The sequence below is a fragment of the Hippichthys cyanospilos genome, chromosome 5 (genome assembly GCF_059441005.1).
Source record: "Hippichthys cyanospilos isolate Australia breed blue-spotted pipefish chromosome 5, RoL_Hcya_1.0, whole genome shotgun sequence".
Taxonomy (NCBI): Eukaryota; Metazoa; Chordata; class Actinopteri; order Syngnathiformes; family Syngnathidae; genus Hippichthys; species Hippichthys cyanospilos.
Genome location: NC_142373.1, coordinates 6,271,244 through 6,294,233, shown reverse-complemented (window position 1 = coordinate 6,294,233; position 22,990 = coordinate 6,271,244). Strand labels below are relative to the sequence as shown.

The 22,990-nt window shown below is 38.5% G+C and overlaps 1 long non-coding RNA gene across 1 annotated transcript; it reads right to left on the bottom strand.

Annotated features, from left to right (window-relative positions):
- Positions 1 to 1,848: 1,848 nt before the first annotated feature.
- On the bottom strand, positions 1,849 to 6,692 carry LOC148423265 (uncharacterized). Its single transcript, XR_015865707.1, has 3 exons — positions 6,534 to 6,692; positions 5,442 to 5,557; positions 1,849 to 2,617 (listed from the first exon to the last, which is right to left on the bottom strand). It is a non-coding gene; the product is annotated as an uncharacterized LOC148423265 (long non-coding RNA).
- Between the last annotated feature and the right edge of the window lie 16,298 nt (positions 6,693 to 22,990).

Here is a 22,990-nt window from a genome sequence, read left to right as displayed (position 1 = left end):
GCCAGAAGCCAACCCGCGACCACTGCATTATGAGGCAGTTGCACTACGCAGTCTGCCACCATTACACTGGAGTACATAGGACTTCTTAATTAAACGTCAGCATTGAATCAGTAACATTTCCTTTTTCTGTAATTGGACTAAAATAGATTAGGCTCTATATTAGCACAAAAACAAGTAGAAAGTATTTGTTTTCATTTGATTTGAAGACATTTGTTGAAATTTTCTGTGGACTTTACAGAAGTAACAACTATAATTTAAGAATAAAATGCCTTTACTGTCATTGTTGGAATACAATGAAATCGTGAGCATCTGAGAGTGTATTTGTTATTTTTAGTGTTATTATTTTGTTATTTAAAGCGTTAAAGCTATGTAAAAAGCTGTCTCTACATCTATTTTCACACCTTTTTTGAGCACAGTAGTGGTGACCAGAGGGTAACTGTTTGAAAACATGATGAACAGGATGATTTGTGTCTCTAACAATGCTCCTCTCTCTGCTCAGGTATCGAGAGCTGGCAATTTCATCCAAGGAGAGCAGAGCAGAGATTTAATTTCTTATTAAATATGAGTTTTATGCTTCCAATACCTCTAACCAAGAAGTGAAACGCCTCGTTTGCAAAGACCACATCTCTTGCCGTATACTGTCTCACCCCATAAAGATGTCGTTCAATGCCGGCCGCCCATGAAACATTCGTCCAGCCATCATCTTGACCAATCATTCCTACAAGGCTCACGGATGATGGAGGCTATCCCGACAGAATTAATAGCGTGGACAAAAACAGCCGTTTTGGTAACATTAACATGCAAAAGAGTGTCGATACACCACTCTCACTAACACACATTTATACTATAAAATCAGTCCCAGTAATTCTGCCTGTGGGTGAATGATTTACTACTAACTTTTATTGTGCTCCTAAACACATGTTTTCTACAGTAAAAGTTGTAGTTACTAAAAGAAATGTTGCTGTTAATCTGGCTGAAAACAAAACTAAATTGTAGATAAGAATGCAAATCCTCCGTAAGCTCCGTGCCTCTCTGTAATTCCAAAACTACTACATCTGTTATACACCAGTATCATACAGCACATTGTTCTTTACTGCTCTGTTTGCTATTTCAAGATGCTCTCCGTTACCCAAAGAAACAAACTAACCAGGGTCACACACAACATCTAAAATCATTAACTTGCCCATCACGGCTCTCTGTCACCTGAATAATAAGGCCATCACATGTATGGCCCGGACTATCACCAGAGACTCAGACCATCCGCTACGCATGTATTTTGGCCTGCTGCTCTCAGGCTGCAGGTACACGACGCGAAGGTGGAAGCGTTTAAGTAAAAGCTTTGTCTCTGCTATTTCTGCCCTGAACAGTCTTCGATAGTCATGTTCGCTCCTTATCTGCTCTGTGATGTCTGTGTGTATCATGTGTCCTTGTTACCTGGCAGTGTCTGTGAAAATGAATTTCCCTCAGTGGACAATAAAGGTCTGTCTGTCTGTGTGTGTGTGGGTGTGTCTGTCTGTCTGTCCGTTCCTCCGTTCGTCCATCCCACCGTCCATCCGTAACATACGTAAAAAACATACTTTGGTATTGTGAAACAGATGACACTATTTACTGTTTTGCTTTTTCATTAGTCAGGTTTTAGATTTTGAAGTGCACATCTAGGCCTTGATGGATTTCATTTTTGATGGCAGTGTGTTAAACAGTTAACAACTGTGATAGGAGAAGGCCGATGGTCCAAAGTTGTTTGCTGCTTCGTCTAGGGTTAGAGTTTTTGCTGTTTTGTCTCTCAAGAAATTGTCACGAATAACCGCGAGACACGAAAAACAGTAAAGACCCCAGCCATGCACACGATTAGAGATGCAAATACAGAGGGTTTATTAAACAAAAAGTGTGGAACAAAAATGAAAGAAAATGACAAGCACAAATCAAAGAGAGACTAAAAGTATCAGAGTCATTAGTCTAAACAAGGCAACAAGGGAGCGGAGTCTGCAGGAGAACGACTTGAAGGAATAAAATAACAAAAAAAATCTCAGAGGACAAAAATAGAAAAGACAAAGTACCAACAAAATTCCGCAAGAAAATAAACTCGGGAATAAACTGCTAGGATCTTCACGAGGAGTGGCAAAGGAATATCCCGGCGTCGTTCTTTTGCTCCAAATGCACTTAAAAAGCACCTTGACTCATTGTTGTCAGGTGTTTGTTAGCAGAAAGGAAAACCCCGCCTGGAAATACAAAACAAAGTGAGCGGGGAATGTGACAAAAATCAACTGAGTGGCTCAGGAAAATGTGTGGTCAACCCTGACGAGGTGCTGGTTCCAAGAATTCCTAGGATAAGATGGAAGATCAGTGGAAATTTGAATCTATACAACGGAAAATGAATACAGTTCAAGAGCAGCTGGCTCCAGCCTTCCTGTGTGAAGTTTGCATGTTCTCTCCAAGCTCGCTTGGGTTCTCTCTGGGCACTCTGGCTTCCTCCACATTCCAAAAACATGCATGGCAGCAGGTGTATTGGACCCACAAAATTGTCCTTAAGTGTGATTGTTTGTCTCAGTGTGCCCTGCAATTGACTGGCAACCAGTTCAGGTTGTCCCGAAGTCCGCTGGGATAGGCACCGACATTCCTGAGACATATGAGAGGATAAGCAGCTATAGTAAATGGATGAATAAACTTGATAGATTTGGTACATTATTATTATTATTATTATTATTATTAATATCATTATAGAAAGCGTGGGGTAGGAATAGATACGTTGTGAACTTCTTCCTACTCCTTTGAACATATACATATTTATAGTAATTAATATGCATTGATCCTTTGTTGAGATTTTGTTCAATGAAATTTGTGTTTGTCTGTGCAATAAATTAATAAATCAATCCACTAGCTAGCACGTCCACCTCATTGTTGAGAGGTCACAGGGTAGCTTACAGCTCCGACCATCCTATTTGGAGTGTTAATGTTGCAGGGTAGGTATATTGGACACTCTAAATGTCTTAAATGTGGGTTTGTGAGTGTGACTCCCTCATAGTAATCCCTCATTTTTCCTAATTAATGGGGACCAAAAACCACCCGCAAAAAGTGAAAAATTGTGAAGTAGTGTCACCCCCTCCCTCCCCAAATGCAGACATTGGCTATGCATAAATAGTTAAACCCTCCGTTTCCTCTTTCCCATGCCACATGATCTTCTTCTAACTGTAGTATGGAGGTATAACAGTCTCTTTTGGGGTACAAACTTCATTTTTCTTTTTCAACACATAGCATAGTGTGTTCAATGAGGATCCAACCTCTTTAGTTTAAAAGAGAAGTGCCTTCGAACAATATTGCGTATCAGGGCTGGTATCAGACTCCATGTTAGGATTGAGAGTGGGAGTGCTGCAGTGCATTATGTCATTATGTGCTGCTGTGAGGTGACAGGCCTTTGGAAAAATAAATACATAAATCTGCAATGCACTGAGGGTGCAGTGCAGATTGCAGGGTGATAGGTGAGGCTATAGGTGTTGAGGTAATAATAATAATAATAATAATAATAATAATAATAATAATAATAATAATAATAATAATTGTATATATATATATATATATGTATATATATATATATATATATATATATATATATATAGAGAGAGAGAGAGAGAGAGAGAGAGAGAGAGAGAGAGAAAGAGAGAGAGAGAGAGACTCTCCTTTGGCTTAGTTTATACTTGACCACAAACTAACACACCTCAAGCAATGTTGTCTTGGCAACAAGTGTGTACTTGGACACCAAGCCAACCATGACTTTGTTATGTAACATACTTGAAAACTACATATTGCATGTGTCTTGCTGCTGCTGCAATGCTGAATAGTTCCCTTGCAGTTTGTTCATCTGCGTGTTTGTGTGTGGTCATCTGGACATAAAGAACAGCCCTATTGTCTCCATTTGAAGGTGAGGGGGGCAGGGGACCTGAAAAGTACCTCTCTTCCAAATCCAAGGCTACACTTGACATGCAGGGGACGATTCCCTAGACAAAGATTGAAAAGGTGTTGGCCAGCTGAGAGGGACTCTCAGAAAAGAGGAAAGCAAAAGAAAGAGAGAGAGAGAGAGAGAGAGAGAGGTCAAAAGAGATGGTAAAGAATAGGTATATGAACAAAGAACAAAGTGGGTCTAGAGGGTGATTGTTACTCTTGTGCAAAAAATGAGATGAAAATGCGATTTGAGTGTTTTTTTCCCCATGGAAACATGAAAAACGTATTATGATTGAAGTTAGATAAAGATGTTCAGTTGAAGAGGTGTGTTTTCAGAAGGTAAGTGAGACAGTTGAAAGGGCCTAGGTTCTTTAAAAGTACATCTCCAGGGCATGCTATGAAAGGCGTACCAAGCTATGAAAACAATGAGAGGGCCAAGTCACCCTTGCTTAACAGCTTTTCACCACACTGACCACTCAAATTGTGATTCCAAATCTTACACCACATGCTTGTCACAATAGAGATTTAGATAAAATTGCAACATATTTTTATTGATTTTGAAATAAAATTGCAAAAATATTGTGATAAAACTATTTGCAAGAAAACACATTTTTGTCTGACAAACAGCATAAATCCAGCTGGGCATTGGTGTTACTCAGTGGTGTAACATCATGGTAAGAGGCCCTGGTGCTTTTGTTTTTCTTCCCAAAGACCCCTGTCCAAAACACAAGCACTTATACATAACATACTGCCCTTTGAGAACTGCAACTTGTTAGCGTGGATTTATTGAGACACTCCAATTTGATTTGGGGATTTTGATACTGAACATGAAATAAAAATTGCAGCTCTAAAAACAAACTTTCCTTACTTTTCTAAGATCAGATCATCTAGGTTAAATTTACAGCAACTTTTACTGGTCGGATAAATCCTCGGAATGAAAATAGACGTACAGGCCACGCCCATTATCGAAGCATCATAAAATTTGGTGGTCAGCAGGCGTGTCTAGAGGCTTGTCAGTGATATTACTTCAACGGGCTCAGCAAAGCAGTTAAAAACGTTTAAAAATTGCAATATTTTTGGCTGTCACTAAGGTGGCGCTCGCACCACGACGAAAAATGTGTGTTCCGCATTGGACACTCATCAAATACATGAAATTTTGAAAGGATAACCATCTGAATCCAAATACAGCAACTTTGTTCATTTTGGCGAGACATCAGACTGACATTTTTGTCCGCCACTAGGTGGCCCTATAAGTAATGTATCTGTAAAGTTTTGGATTTTTGGATTCAATCAAGTTGATTTTCGTGTGCTTCTTCCTCTGTTTAGGTTGATGCATCTGTTTAGGAATGTAATTAAAAAAAGTATAATCAGGAGATGTTGATGTGGTTATGAGGAGATGGTTTTTTTTTTTGGTGAAGTGAATGTAATACAGTAGTTGAGAAGAAACATTACAGTGAGAAGTATTGTGTGTGTGAGTTCTATGTCGTTTTTTTATAATGTCTTACCATCATAGAAAAATGACTTGCCTACGTCTGATATTTCCAGTTTTGCCACGTGAATTGACAGTTATGCTGCGTTAGTACAGTCTGCAGCAATCAAATGCAGCATCGTTGCATGCATACTGTAAAGACAAAGCAAGGTGATATGAACAGCTTAGTGGGGTGGGAATAAAATGAGCAAGGAGGAGACGATAAGTAGCACTTCAAAGTAGTATTAGAATGTTGTGAGGTCGTGTGTTGTGAGTAATTGGAGCAGCAATAACAAAGATGTATTTTGGGTTTGCTATTGATGTAACCAGTTTGCATATAGAAAAGAGAACAAACATGAGCAGAAGTGATGGGTTGGTGTTAAATAGATCCTTCAATCAGACACAACTATCAGTTTTATATAAAGTTGGACAAAGGTGCTTAGAAAAGGTAGCATGCAAAAATCCTGATGCAATACATATATTTATTACAGGTGGTGCCGGTAGAGGGAAAAAGTCACCTAATTAAAGCAATTCAATATGAAGCAACAAGGTTGTTGTCAACTATTTGTCACCATCCTGACAGCATTAGTGTTTTAATAACTGCTCCTATACGAATTGCTGCATACAATTTACACGAATCAACTATTCACCACTTTTTTGGTATTAGCAAAGATTGCTGTTTACCTTACACACCATTGGGTGAAGAAAAGTTGAATTCATTGCGTGCTAATTATAGCGATTTGCAGATTCTGATAATTTATGAAATATCACAAATTGTTGAATATATTCATGGTAGATTGAGACAGATTAAACAAACCGGTCACTCAAATTCCTTTGGTAAATGGAATGTAAGTGTGTTGATGGACTTTCAATCAGTGTGTGAAAGCGCGACAAGATGAGATCATCTGGGTCAAATTACATCATAAAGAGCACTGCCACTGCCATTATGTCAGAAAAAAATTCAGTCATATTCCTTCGACAGGCTCAACAAAGTACATAATAAAAATGTAGCTATATTATTGTTTTGTCGCCAATTCAAAGGGATTAACAAGAGTAAATACAAATGTAAAAATGATGTTAACCTTGGATTTATGTTAATATTTGTGTTTAAAAATTGTTTTGGACTTACCATCATTCAGAGTAATTATGAGGAACATCTGACAACCCACAAAAAAAATCAAAACCGCTACAATATAAACATGCCTCTGACAAATTTAGCTATTGTGGCAAGACTAAGAAACCACACATTGCTGGTCTGGTATACGTCTTTACTCTTCGCATGCCATCACAAAACTGTTACAACACTGTCATAACCATCAAAGACAAAGCCAACAGGTTTGGCAACATGCCTACTGGGTGCGAGACATTGTCCTAGTGCCCGCCACACTATTAAGAGACTATGTACTTATTGAAACACTGCCTCCTAATGGAGGGAGGACTATCCACCCCCCCCGCCGTCCGGTAATCCATAAATACTTTAGTAGGTGTGTTTTACATTTGACTCCCATCAACTATATAAAATTTTGAAAAGAAAAGACCATCTGGGTCCAATTACAGCGACTTTGTTCATATTGGCGAGACAACGGACTTTGAGGCGACATACTGAGTGCGACCATTGGTGAAAAACAGTTATGTTCCATGCCTCAACACTATTCTGGTCAAATTTCAATTAATTATCTCAAACAGGATTAGCACTGTACAAGAAAGAATTTTTGTCACTTGGCGAAGGAAATTTGAAACACATATTTTGAAACCCCGCCCCCATCATATATGTTAGCCGATCTTCACGAAATTGTGCCCAGTTGTTCCCCTATGTCAGATAATGGAACATGCCAAATGTGAAGTTGACCGGGTCAAGGGTTTTGGTACCGAAAAATGTACAAAAATGGGCCAAAATATCACGTCCAAAAGTTGATTACTCTGCATCTGTACATCCTAGCATATGGCACTCTATAATGTTTTCGTAGGTTTTGAGGTCCTAGGTAAAAAAAATTGTCGCTCTAGATCAAACGGGTCGGAACTGGCTGCAGTTTTAGTATCACCTGGGTTCAATTATAGCAATTTTTACCGACTTGGGGGAAAATCCAACTTTGAGGTGGCGTACAGACCACCCCCTTTATCACAACGTCGTAAAATTTAGTAATTTTTTATCCTTCATGTCTCGATGATATTCTGGCAAATTTTCAGTTCATTTACTCTTACAAGACATGAAAGTTTAAAAAATGACATTTTTGTCTGTAACTAGGTAATGCTATAATTAATTTAAAAATTCATCATGCAGATGTTTTAAGGAAGTGACAAGTAAATTTTGTGTAAAGTTTCAGATTTTTCGAAGCTTGCACATTGGAGTTAAGGTTTTTGTCTCATGGCAAAGGAAATTTGAAACACATATTTTGAAGCCTCGCCCTCAACATATATGTTGGCCGATCTTCACGAAATTTCGCCCAGCTGGGGCCTTATGTCTGATAATAGAGCACGACAAATTTGAAGTTGAGCCGGTCAACCATTTAAGAGATATTAAGAGGAGTTCAGCACCCGCAAACATCCAAAAACGGTCCAAAAAGACACATAAGACAATTCACAACTCTGGTTCTGTACTTCCTAGCATATGGTGCTCATAACTTTTTTGTAGGGTTTGAGGTCCTACATATGCCTAAAAAATTTCATAGTTTTAGGTGAAACTGGCCGGGACCCAAAAGAATTTCTCGACTCCAGGTGGCGTTAAATTTTTTTTTTTTTAATTTTATGTATGAAAAGACCAAATTATCAAATTTTACAGCAGGATCGACGAGTGTGCAAATTTTGGTTACTTTTCGTGTATGTTTAGGTCCTCAAAAATGTGATTCATTTGGGGGAAGAAGAATAATCCAGAGAGGAACAAGAGGGCTCTCGCCAGTGGTAGCTGCTCAGGCCGTAATAATCTGGAGAAGAATAATACGGAGCTTGCAGTGCTCGCAAGAGTGTCCTTGCAGCAGTCGCTGCACAGAGCCCTAATAATCTGAAAGAACAAGAGGATTCTCGTAGCGGTAGCTGCTCATACCATAATAATAATCTGGAGTAAAACAAGAGGGGCCTCGCAGCAGATGCTGCTCGGGCACTAGTAATAATAATAATCTGGAGAAAAAAAAGGTTGCTCGCGGTAGCTGTTGGGCCCTAATAATAATAAGAATAACTAGAATATGTGCAATTCCTGAAGAAATTGCGTGTGAAGGTGAAACACCTGAAGGGAGAGGTGTGTTGAATGATGTGGTATGGTGGGAATTGGGGGAATCGATTAAAGTTGGAACAGTCGCAATCCGAGAAAGAATGGCAAAGATATAAGGGAAAAACTGAAAAAGTTTATCTGTGGGTAAATTTTGAATTCTGGGAAGAAGAAAATGGATATCATCATGGAATGGAAAAACTTGTGGGAATCGATTAAAATTGGAACGGTTGGAATCTGACGAAGATATAAGGGAAAAACTGAAATAGTTGAATTGTGGGTAATTTTATAATTGTGGGTAAAAATGCATTGGCAGGCATTGGGGGAATTGATTAAAGTTGGAACGGTTGGAATTGGATGAAGAATGGCAAAGATAGAAGGGAAAACTGAACAAGTGGAATTGTGGGTAATTTTTGAATTCTTGGAAGAAGAAAATGGATACCACCATGGAATGGCAGGAATTGGGGTAATCAGTTAAAGTTGGAACGGTTGGAATCGAATGAAGAATGGCAAAGATAAAAGGGAAAAACTGAATAAGTGGAATTGTGGATCATTTTTTATTTGTGGGTAAAAATGGAATGGCGGGCATCGGGGGAATCAATTAAAATTGGAACGGTAAAAAACGGATGAAGAATGGCAAAGATAGAAGGGAAAAACTGAAAAGTGGAATTGTGGGTAATTTTTGAATTGTGGGAAAAAATGGATGGGCGGGCTTAGGGGGAATCGATTAAAGTTGGAACGGTGGTAATCGGATGAAGGATGGAAAAGATATATAGGAAAAACTGAAAAAATGGAATTGTGAGTAATTTTTTAAATCGAAGAAGAAGAAAATGGATACCACCATGGAATGGCAAAACTTGGGAAAATCAATTAGAGTCAGAATGGTAGGAATCGGACGAAGAATGGCGAAGACAGAAGGTTACAATATTTTGGCAAGAACAATTGACTGAGGAATTATGGGTAAAAAATGGGAAAAACTTGAAATTGTTGGTACGAGGGTGTTCAACCCATAATGGGAAACACCTAAAGTTGGAACGATAAGTATAGGTCGGACGCAAATGGAGATATCACAAGAGGAAACATAAAAAATCTGATTTTTCGCGAGTTTTAGGGGGCTATTACTTATGCAAAACAGATGCATTGTGGGTAAATGACACTCTGAGGTCATACGCAGGGTCAAGATGAAAGGTTAAACGCTGAATCGGCCAGAATCGGACAAACACCTGTCGTCATTAAAATGAAAAAAAAAATTTTTTTTGAAGTTTATAAAATATCACAAAATTTCAAAAAGTGAGAAAAAAGTACACTTAAAGTTCAAATTCTGAATTTTGGGACGTTATATTTAATAGTTTGGATGTTCAACATTTGGAGAGAGTCACTTTTATTGTTCTGAGTTAACCAAGATGGCTGCCATCCTGGGTGGAAGTTGGGCCCAAGATGGCCGCCCCTCAGGGCTGATGGGAAATGGAGTCTCAGTGTATGCAGGCAAATGTCCAAGATGGTCCCCTGACGACCCCATGGGAAATGGAGTACTTTTTCTACCTAAACAGTAGTCCACGAAGGCCAAACGCCCACACAATGAATGACCTCATTGAAAATGAATTGGTTCATTAAAGGTACAGTGTGTGGAATTGTGGAAAAATTTTGAATTCTGGTAAGAGGTAAATGAATACACTAATGAATTGGCAGGGATGAATGGAATCAATTAAAGTTGGAATGGAAGGAATCGGAGCAGGAATGGCCAAGATAGAAGGTTACAAAGTTTTGGTGAATAAAATGGGAATGAGGAATTATGGGTATAATTTTAATATAATTATGAAATTCCTGTACTGGAATGTGTTATAATGTGTAATGATGACAATGTGAAATGCATTAGCTGAATGATTTGAATGTTATATTGGGAAGCTTCAAATAAGAAATGTTAAATCGGCCATTGGGAATGAATTATGAATTGTTATAGGTGAAAAATATGGAATTATGGGAAAATATGAATAATTATGAACTCTAGGAATGATGGGAATGAGCCATAAGGCAGAATGAATGAGTTAAATGTTATGAATATGAAAAAGGAAAGCTCAAAATGTGAAATGTTCAATCTCCCATTGGGAATGAATGGGAAGCCCTCCCATTGGAAATGAATTATGGATATTTAAAGATGGAAAAATATGGAATTATGGGAAAATATTGAAATGTATTAATTACTGGAATGACGGGAAGGATCCCTAAGACGAGATGTATGAGTTAAATATTGAAAATATTAAAAAGTAAAGCTGTAATAATGAAACAAAAAATGACCCAATGTAAGTCAATGGAACTTTTTGGGGTGGAAAACCGGGAATTCTGGGAAAACTGTGAATATTTGGAATGTGAAAAATGGAAACCCCTCATTCCCGAATAAGTGGAATAACATGAACGTGGAACGGGGTGAATTAAATAAACTGGGAATGAGTTGAAACGTGCCGAAAAACAGGGCGGAATAATAATAATAACTAGAAAAAGTGCAATTTCTGAAGAAATTGCGTGTGAAGGTGAAACCGTTGAAGGTTTGGGAGTTGAAAAGTGGAATGATGTGGAACGATTGAATGGTGCGAATCTGTGAAGAAATATGAATACAAAGTTGAAAAACTGAAAAAAAGTTGAACCGTGGAATTTGAAGATGAATGAAAAACTGAAAAAAAGTTGAACTGTAGAATGATTTGAATCTGTGAAAAATTATGAATCCTACATAGTTAACAAACTGAGAAAAGTTGAACTGGAATAATGTGAATCTGTGACATTAGGCCTAATGTTAAGTGAATGATGTGATTCAAAAACATGCAGGATATCAGCCCTCGAGGACTGGAGTTTTAAACTCCTGCTAATAAGCTTATCATTTGAATGAGGTGGATTGAATGAGGTGGATTGTGGATTGATGTGAAACAGTGAAGAAATGTGAATAATACAGAGTTGAAAAACTGAAAAAAACTAAAACGTATGAATCAAGCTGAGTTAACCAAGCCAGATGCTGTACTAGGTGGAAGCACTAGTGAGAGGTAATGAGACGTCTAATAAAATGTCCAAGATGGCCGCCCATGAGGGCAGATTGGAGTTGGAGTCTTCAGTGGTCTAAGATGGCCGCCCGATGGCAACATGGGAAATGGATTACTTTGTGTAACTAAACTATAGGTGTCAAACTCCAGTCCTCGAGGGCTTGTATCCTGCATGTTTTTGAATCACACCTGTAATGGAGGTGTCGGAGTAGCGTCCAAACTTGTGACCTCCTTGAAAGGACTGTACTTGACTGATTCAGAGGATCCTCAATCTTATCAGGTTGTCCAGCCAGAACATAAAGACGATGTACACTCTCATGCCACTCTTTGTTTGTATATAATGTTCTATTTCTTTATCTGGGTTGGTGTGTGTGTGTGTTTCTGTGTTTGTGTGTTCTGTGTGTGTTCTATGTTTGATTGTGGGTGTGTGGTCTCTGCAAAGGAGAGCAGAGAACATTCACTAAACATTGATAACTAACATAACTAACATTGTACAATATGTTACATCATATGCTCACATGACTCTATATTAGCTTAGAATAACATAAACAACACAGGCAAACATACCGTACAATGATAGGAAGAATGAATTCAACCCAATCGTTCCAAAATGTGCGTTAGGTAGGAAAGGGTTAATGGAGCCGAATAGATTTGAGTGGGCGGTGACGTCACTCCCTTACGGCGGAAGGATCACATTGGCACACACGGCAAACATGCGACAAACATGCACATTTTGTGGATGAAACTTTAACGTGAATACTAAAAGTGAAGTATGAAAAGTACGGTATATTTGCCTTTAGCAATTATACCAAACTTAGTTGCAATAACAACTTAGACATTAATGGACAAAGTGAAGCAGTGCAAACGTAAACATGTATCCAAAACCACGAACGGACAACATATTCAAACTGTACTTACATTCTCATGGACGCACGGAATAATAATGAAAGGAATGAGATAATCCACAGAATGATTGAAAGCAGAAAAAATGACTGTCCGTTACAACGATACCTGCCGACTACCGGTGAAAGAGCAAAACAACCTATGATAGTGTAAACAGAGTCCTGATTGGTAGTGCAGGAATGGACACAACTTGTGATTAGTTGCTAGGCGGTTGCTAGGAAGATCACATGACCACAGGAGAAACATGTCCAGACGTAAATAGTAATAACAGAACGATTCAAACACGAAATCGTTAAGTATAATCAGAAACTTCTTAACAACACCATTCACTTAACATTAGACAATTTTTACGGTACAAAAACTTGAATTGTAGCTGAAAGTTGAACTGTAAACGTGAAACGCGATTTGCCCGAACCGGGACACGGACATGTTGAAGATGACAACTCTACCACTGGGCCACTGGGGGGCAGTGTAAGACCACACTGTGAAAGCTTGAAATATAGGGAATGAAGTATTTTTGAACGTGAATCTATGAAGAACTACGAATAATACAAAGTTCAAAAACTGCAAAAAGTTCAACTGTGGAATGAAAAGATGAAATGAAAGTAAGAACAGTTTGAAAAGGCTAAATTCTTTAAATATGAATAGTATAAAAAACGTAAATTGTAGGAAAACGATGAATAGTTGAACCTTGAAAAATAAAAAAGCACTTCACGTGAATATGTGGAATGATATGAAGTTCGAACGGCATGAATTGGATGAACTGGGAAGGAGTTGAATTCAAAAGAAAATACTGAATTAACTGAAAAAAAACACTGAATGTGTGAAAAGACACAGCGGGGATCGAACGCACGAACATGTAGTAGATATACGTCAACAGAACGTCTGAGCCACGGGAAATGACGAAACCGTGAACGCTTTAAAAGGAAGTAGGAAGAACGCTCCAATCACTTAACATTAGGCCGTTTTTACGGTACAAAAACTTAAATTGTAGGAAAACGATGAAAAGTTGAAACTTGAAAAATAGACCCGCACTAACTAAAAAAGACTCACACAACTAAAAAATGACGCAGCCTGGGATTGAACCCACGAACATGAAGTGCGAATGCGGTACACAAATCCCATGAGCCACGGAAACATAGGAAATAACAAAAACGTTAAAGTTTAAAAATAAAGCACGAAGACCAGCCCATTCACTTAACATTAGGCCATTTTTACGGTACAAAAACTTAAATTGTAGGAAAACGATGAAAAGTTGAAACTTGAAAAATAGACCCGCACTAAACATGAATATGTAGAATGATATGAAGTTTGAACGGCATGAATTGGATGAACTGGGAATGAGTTGAAACGTACCTAAAAAACGGTCGGAATAAAAAAAAAATAATAATAATAAAGGTGGAGAAAAACATAAGTGTGAAGGTTTCACCTTCACACAATAATAATAATAATAAAGAAAATGGCCGAGCACAATAACATATGTGTGAAGGTTCCACCTTCACACAATAATAAAGAAAATGGCCGAGCACAATAACATATGTGTGAAGGTTCCACCTTCACACAATAATAATAAGGAAAATGGCCGAGCACAATAACATATGTGTGAAGGTTCCACCTTCACACAATAATAAAGCGGTAGAATAACATATGTGTGAAGGTTCCACCTTCACACAATAATAATAACTAGAATATGTGCAATTCCTGAAGAAATTGCGTGTGAAGGTGAAACAACTGAAAGGATAGGTGTTGAATGATGTGGAATGGAAGGAATTGGGGGAATCGATTAAAGTAGGAACGGTCGAAATCGGATGAAGAATGGCAAAGATATAAGGGAAAAACTGAAAAAGTGGAATTGTGGGTAAATTTTAAATTCTGGGGGAAAAGCGGATACCACCATGGAATGGCGGGACTTGGGGGAATCGATTAAAGTTGGAACGGTTGGAATCGGATGAAAAATGGAAAAGATATAAGGAAAAAACTAAAAAAGTGGAATTGTGGGTAATTTTTGAATACTGGGAAGAAGTTAATGGATATCACCATGAAATGGCAGAACTTAGGGGAATCGTTTAAAGTTGGAACGGTAGGAATCGCATGAAGAATGGCAAAGATATAGGAGAAAAACAGAAAAAGTGGAATTGTGGGTAATTTTTGATTTGTGGGTAAAAATGGAATGGCGGGCATCGGGGGAATCGATTAAAATTGGAACAGTCAGAATCGGACTAAGACAGGCAAAGATAGAAGGTAAAAACTGAATGAGATGTCTGATCAGATATCCAAGATGGCCTCCCCTGAGGGTTGATGGGAAATGGAGTCTCAGTGTATGTGGGCAAGTGTCCAAGATGGCCGCTTGGCGACCCCATGGGAAATGGAGTACTTTGTCTAACCTGAACAGTAGTCCACGAAGGCCAAACGCCCACACAATGAATGACCTCATTGAAAATGATTTGGTTCATTAAAGGTACAGTGTGTGGAATTGTGGGAAAATTTTGATTCCTGGAAAGAGGTAAATTAATACACCAATGAATTGGCGTGGATGAATGGAATCGATTAGAGTTTGAACGGTCGGAATCGGATGAAGTTTGGCGAAGACAGAAGGTTACAATGTTTTGGCAAGAACAATTAAACAGGAATTATGGGTAAAAAAATGGGAAAAACTTGAAATTGTTGGTGCGAGGGTGTTCTTGGCAATCTAACCCATAATGGGAAACACCTAAAGTTGGAACGATAAGTATAGGTCGGACGCAAATGGAGATATCACAAGAGGAAACATAAAAAATCTGATTTTTCGCGGGTTTTAGGGGGCTATTACTTATGCAAAAAAGATGCTTTATGGGTAAATGACACCCGGAGGTCATAGACAGGGTCAAGATGAACAGTTAAATGCTACATCAACCAGAATCGGACAAACACCTGTCGTCATTAAAGTGAAAAAAACAACTTATTTTTTACTTTATAAAATATCACAAAATATCAAAAAGTGAGAAAAAAGTACACTAAAAGTTCAAATTCTGAATTTTGGGAGGTTGTATTTAATAGTTTGGATGTTCAACATTTGGAGAGAGTCGCTTTTATTGTTCTGAGTTAACCAAGATGGCCGCCATCCTGGGTGGACGTTGGGCTGAGCGCTCATGAGATGTCTGATCAGAAATCCAAGATGGCCTTCCCTGAGGGTTGATGAGAAATGGAGTCTCAGTGTATGTGGGCAAGTGTCCAAGATGGCCACCTGACGACCCCATGGGAAATGGAGTACTTTGTCTAACCTGAACAGTCGTCACCGAAGACCAAACGCCTACGCAATGAATGACCTAAATGAAAATGAATTGGTTCATTAAAGGTACAGTGTGTGGAATTGTGGGAAATCTTTGAATTCTGGTAAGAGGTAAATGAATACACCAATGAATTGGCGGGGATGAATGGAATCATATAAAGTTGGAACGGTGGGAATCGGATGAAGAATGGCAAAGATAGAAGGGTAAAACGTTTTGGCAAGAACAAATAACTGAGGAATTATGGGTAAAAAAATGGGAAAACTTGAACATTTTTCATGCAAGGGTGTTCTTGGCAATCTAACTCATAATGGGAAACACCTAAAGTTGGAACGATAAGTATAGGTCGGACGCAAATGGAGATATCACAAGAGGAAACATCAAAAATCTGATTTTTCACGGGTTTTAGGGGGCTATTACTTATGCAAAAAAGATGCTTTATGGGTAAATGACACCCGGAGGTCATTGGCAGGCTCAAGATGAACGGTCAAACGCTGAATCAGACTGAATCGGACAAACACCTGTAGTCATTAAGTGAAAAAAACAACAATTCTTTGAATTTTGTAAAATATCACAAAATTTCAAAAAGTGAGAAAAAAAGTACACTCAAACAACAAATTCTGAAATTTGGGGGATTATATTTAATAGATTGGATGTTCAACATTTGGAGAGAGTCGTTTTTATTGTTCTGAGTTAACCAAGATGGCTGCCATCCTGGGTGGAAGTTGGGCTGAGCGCTCATGAGATGTCTGATCAGATATCCAAGATGGCCTCCCCTGAAGAATGATGGGAAATGGAGTCTCAGTGTATGTAGCCAAGTGTCCAAGATGGCCACCTGATGACCCCATGGGAAATGGAATACTTTGTCTACCTAAACAGTAGTCCATAAAGGCCAAACCCCAACACAATGAATGACCTCATTGAAAATGAATTGGTTCATTAAAGGTACAGTATGTGGAATTGTGGGAATATTTTGAATTATGGGAAGAGGAAATTGGATACACGAATGGAATGGCGGGCATCAGGGGAATTGATTAAAGTTGGAATGGTGGAAATCGGAGAAGGAATGGCAAAGATATAAGGGAAAAACTGAAAAAAGGGAATTGTGGGTAATTTTTTATTTCTGGGAAAAGGAAAACGGATACCACCATGCCTTAATATCAAATAATTGGATTTTAGACCATTTTTATTGGACTTGCACCACACATACAAGCCGACTGTGGGGACTATGGACTATGGACTATGGACACTGGACCCTTTATCTACTCACATCAATTTCTGTATACAGGGTGGAGTGCAGGCTCAAACCGAAATCATTCACTTTCGCAGTGAGGTGGGTGAAAGTATAAGTGCCGCCCAGTTGAAATTTGTGGAGGTTGGCCTCTCTCCAGAGGGTTACCTTCACCACTGCCTCATCCTGCAACAGTTTAGAAATGCACATTTGTTATTTGTGAAGTGCGACAACAGCAAGATTAGAAACAGAGTGCTTACTTTTTTTATAGTTATCTGGCGCATAGGCACAGGCCGGTCCCCACGAAATTTGACCATGCGTATGGGACGGATCTTAAGGAGACCAAAGAAACATAGAAATAATGATAATGATAAAGTGTAAGCGTGCACAAAAAAAAAATACCCAATAAAGAGCAGAGAGAAATTCGAGCAAACAAAGAATAATATCAAACAGAGCACGCGGGACATAAGCAACAGATAAGTGGGGCAACAAAGAAACAACATCAGCAAGAAAAGTAACACGGGGTTACATGACTGAGGAACATTCTGTTGTGATGGAATATGAAGGGGAGAGAAAGGCGCTATAAGCCTAAAGGATCTAAATAAAGGGAAAGCGCACAGCCACATGGAAGATATACATGGTGCCACATGATGGTAACGTTTTCTCTCCAAAATGAGAGGCTTGTGCATCTGAACTTGTGACATAATTGCACATGCACAACAAACTTCTGAACAGATCCCTGTTTCTGACTGTACTGTATGTACAAACACAAGTGTGCGAGTGTGAATGTGTACATGTGTGACTTAATAAACTTACATCAGTTATTTGTCCATCGACGGTCACCATCCCCTCAGGAAGTCGATGAACTACTTCCTGGGGGGATGAAGAAACTGATGGGGGGAAGATCAGAAGTTTTGCTTTGGCCTCCATTTCAGGGCTGACATCAACCTGGGGCCCAACATAGATTTTTGTGCGCTTTTTGGTCAGCAAGACCTCTGGGTTGCCTGACTTAATGCCACAATTGGCAAAAGCAAAGCTGTTGCCCTCTGTGATTTTCTTTGCCAAATCAGGGAATACAATCATCTTGTAAATTTTGCTGCCATCACAGAGGGCAACAGCTTGATTGTCATGATGGCCATCCATTTTTACAGTCCCATTCGGGCACAGGGTCCACTGAATCGCAGAGGTACTCGGTCGAATGGCAACGACTTTTGCTACAATCAGAGGGTTTTCCATTCTGAAAGAGAAAGGGAAAAACAATAAATACCTTGTTTTGTTTTTATTTTTGTTTTAGATACGTTGTAAATGTTTAGAAAGTTGCAGAAACAGTATAAAGTAGGACCAAACATAGTATACATACAACCACATTAAAAATGTAGCGATAAGTTGAAGCATACCATCCACTCAAGTGAATGGTTAAGAGTTGACCACAAAGCTCCCATTTAAATGAGATTTTTTTTTTTATTCATTTGCTAAAGCCAGTTTAATACTATCATAAAATTGTTTTATCTTAAAATTAGAATTCTTTTTTTGCAATTAAAGATGATATGCGTACTATAAAAACAGAAAAATGTAACAATTATTGTATTTGTAATAAAATATGTCACAAGAGTCAGATCAAGTTGAGAGCAATTATTTTTAAGATCCTCCAGGTATCAGTACTTCTCGACAAAAAGCTCCTGGTCAGTCAAGCTAGCTTAAAGCCTGCATTTATGCATTTATTGAATGAAATTAAAGATGCTACATGTACAATAAAAACACAATAACATAATAATTATTGTAATGAAATAAAGTGTCATTTGAGTCAGTAGATGAAGTTGAGAGCAATTATTTTTGAGGTGTCAGTGCTGAGCTACATTAGCCAAGGTCGCTTAAAGCCACACATGGCAAATCTGTACGCCAGCAGAAGTGTCCTTCTGCCAAACACGTGCATTGTGAGCGAAGAAAAGACTGGAAAACACGGACGACAAAATAATGGAATTGTGAAGTATATGAGATAGGAGAGAGAATATAAAATAGACATTTTCAATGATTTGTTCACAGTTCGCAGTGAGATTTTTTTCCCCCCCACGGCTTCCCACTGAATTCTAATGGTTTTCACAGAACATAAAGCAACGTTACGGAAAATAAAGCTAACACTACACATTTGAAGTCAGTAACCATGTTTTATATTTGAAACATTTTTGAATTTTGTGTCACTTTAATACATTTTGAGTTGGCCGGCCACCTAAATGTAATTCATAGTATTGAAGCTGTGTCAATTTCACAGAGGTAATTGACTCGGAAAAACTGAAACACACGTAACAAGGTGGAACATCAAGCCTGTGTGTGCCCCTTGATGTTATTATTAGGCGTATTAAATTGTAATAAATATGAGGTCAGAAGTATTTAGTCTCATCACATTCTCCACACTAATAAAGGGGCCAAGGGGATGACCACAAAGCACCCATTCAATCAATGAGAATGTCTCTTTTTTTCTAACGTTAGTTTAATATCATATTAAATAAACTACTCTTACATCAGGTATTATAATAAATGTATTAATTGCATTTAAAGATGATTATGTACAATAAAAATAATAACGTAAGTATTATTTTATTCATGACAAAATAAAATGTTTTATCGTCACTAGATTAAGATGAGCAATGATCTTTAAAATCCATTAGGTGTCAGCGCTGAGCGACAAAAAGCCACAGGTCTCTAGCCAAACTAGCTTAAAACAGCACGTGGGTATCTGTGCGCTAGCAGAAGCTTCCTGCCAATCAAGTGCATTGTGAGTAAAGGCACGCCGAGAACACTTCCTTGGGGTGCTTTCAAAATAAAAGGCTCCGACATATTCTAGTATTTAGGGCTGATTTATTGTGAGGGCTGATTTATTGTGACGGGTGGCGACAAAAGCAGTGTATGAAATTGATTAGGAGTTACCTTCCCCCTCCACACACACACACACACACACACACACACACACACACACACACACACACACACACACACACACACACACACACACACACACACACACTACCATAACCCCACTTCACCCTGCGGAAAGCCGTTGTAAAAAAAAAGACTGGAAAACGCAAACTACGAAATATCTTAATTGTGAAAGATATATGTTCGGTGAAAATAAAATAAATGGGCATTTCAAATGATTTATTGACTATTTTTCTTTTTTTTCACCAAATACATGTTACAATGCTCCCTCATTTTTCCTCTGGCTGAATTTTTTTTCTTTTAACGCGCCTGATAGTCGAGACGACCCCCCCACCCCCACCTCCACGGTTTCCCATCGAATTCTAACGGCTTTTACGGAACATAACACAATGTTACGGATATTAGAGCTAACACTACACATTTTGAATTGTATAACCATTCTTCCTATATGAAATATATTCGAATTTTGTGTCACTTTAATACATTTTGAGTCGGCCAGTCGCCAAATATAATTCGCAGTAATTAAGGCGTCTATTTCACAGCAGTACATTTACTAGGGAATACAGAAAAATTCTGAACAATATTTGGGGGAAATGTAACTCAATTTGAATTTAAGAGTGAATAGCCAAGTTGCCTACCTTACTCTCTCGTAGTCTGTGAGAAATAAGCTTTTTTTCAAGTAGTGCCGCCCTTTGAGGCGGACAGCGGCAAATTAACTTTGAAGTTGGTAGCAACTCATCGAGAAAAAAGTAGGAAAAAGTTAAATTGGCAACGGCCTCATAACTGTGATGACGGCTCTGCATCCAAACCCTCGCCTTCAGTGACCACATATTTATTACTACTTAATAAGCCTATATTAATAACATCAAGGGTCACACAGGGGCTTGAGAATTCACACCTATACAGTAGATCACCCTTAATAAGATAATGAAGCAACACTTAATTTTGCATCAAACGTTTTCATTACGCTCTCTCGCTTCAGTGGTGGGACTACTTGTTTTACATTGTGTTTCAGATTGCCAAAAGTGTGAGCGTCAGTGAATGCCTCGCCACTTTATGTTTAATGCGCTCCAAGAATTTGCTTTTCCTTTTCTTCGCGACGCGGTTTGAGTTCATTTGACCATAAATAACCGATGTTAAATAGCATCCGTGTTTCACCAAGTTTATGATTTTGTGTATATTTCAAAAGACAACATTTAATCGTGTCAAATGGAATACATTTCAATGTCCTTTAACGGGAGCACTTTTATTTGAATCATCTGGAGACATAATTTTTTCTCCGTTTTAGTAGTATTCCTGTGTTTGAACAAGGATGAACTTAGATGTTATTTTGTCTGCCTGCTTCTTTTATTGAAAATAATGCCGTAGCAACCTCAGCTAACACTATCACACGGGTGCGATGCAGGGAGGTAGGCTGGCGTGGTTGCGAAGGTGGATGAGGACCCAAATGCAGGGAGGCGTCGGGACAAGGAATGAGTGAAGCGATCCTTGTTTCTTACAACAAAGGTCTGGCAGGAACAATAGCAGGGAAAAACAGGACGGCAAAAAAACTTAAACGAAAGGCGCAGGCAAAACAGAAAACAACCACAAACGGGCAGGTGCACGGGAAACCCGGGACTGGACGGGACTGACAGACAACGGGTAAAACACGACTCTGAGACGACAATAATCCGACACGGGCCGTAACGAAAACTCGGCTTAAATACACACAAACTAATTAGACGGATGCGCGACAGCTGGGAAGGGAGCAACAGGCCGGGGAAGCGGATTGATGGACACGCGAGGAGCAGGTAACGCGGACAGGTGGACCAAAACAAAACTAAAGCAGGGAGACACGAGAGGAGTAGAAGCGGGAACTATATAAACAGGAAAGAACAGAACCCCTCAAAATAAACCCACAACCCAAAATCCAACAAACCATGACAAACACGAGCTGTAAAAGGCATCGATGCCTACGTCTTACTCCTCTATTTCGTCCCTCTAAGGGAGTTATTGTAAGTAAGAATGTGGCCAATATAAAAATGCACATCAGTACGTCAACAATCGGCTTATGTGGCTGACAGATCAATCTTCCCATGAAAGTATAAAGTCATTCTTGGGAGAAAAGAGGCTATGGGCAGATGGATATTACTGAAAGATGCCCATCGGGGGACATTAGTATTGGGTATACGCAATGTGTACTCTAAATAAAAGTGATTATTCGCTGTATTCCGTCGCACACAATCCATCACACCGCTGTGCAGGCACAGTTAGCTTCCCGAAATGTGGGATAAAGAAGCTGGTTGCGTGCATGGCTACATATGGTTCAAACTGAGATTACTTGGTTTTGGTTGCATTCAAATCGGACAAGAGTTACAATAAGAATACGGAGGTATTAGCAGCTCCACAGTCCACCGATAAATTACAGTATTAATTAACCATGTGCTTATTGATTTCCTGGGGAACAGTGGGCGTTCCCAACACGGCAAGAAATTACCATATTAATTAGCCATGTGCGCATTGATTGTGCATAGTAGCAACTTGTGACAAGCGGCTCTTTGAAAATGGACGGATGCAAGGAAGAGTTTCATCGGCTGTTCTTTTCCCTGCTTTGTATTCGTAGTACTTTTAGTAAATACAGTATTGGATTGCTTGATTCAAATAAAGTTATTTCGTCAAAAAAAGGCTCGTCATTATATTGCCGTCTCCCGAGATGACTGCTCAAACGCTGGACACAGAAAGAGCTGCGTAGGTTCACTGACAACGGACAGGGCTTTCTCTTTTGTTCTGAAGGGAGACCTCTAGCAACCTGGAAACACAAACTATCTTAAGTATGATAGGATGGAAATAAATATATATATATATATATATATATATATATATATATATATACATACATATATATATATATATATATATACATACATATATATATATATATATATATATATATATATATATATATATATATATATATATATACATATATATATATATATATATATATATATATATATATATATATATATATATATACATATA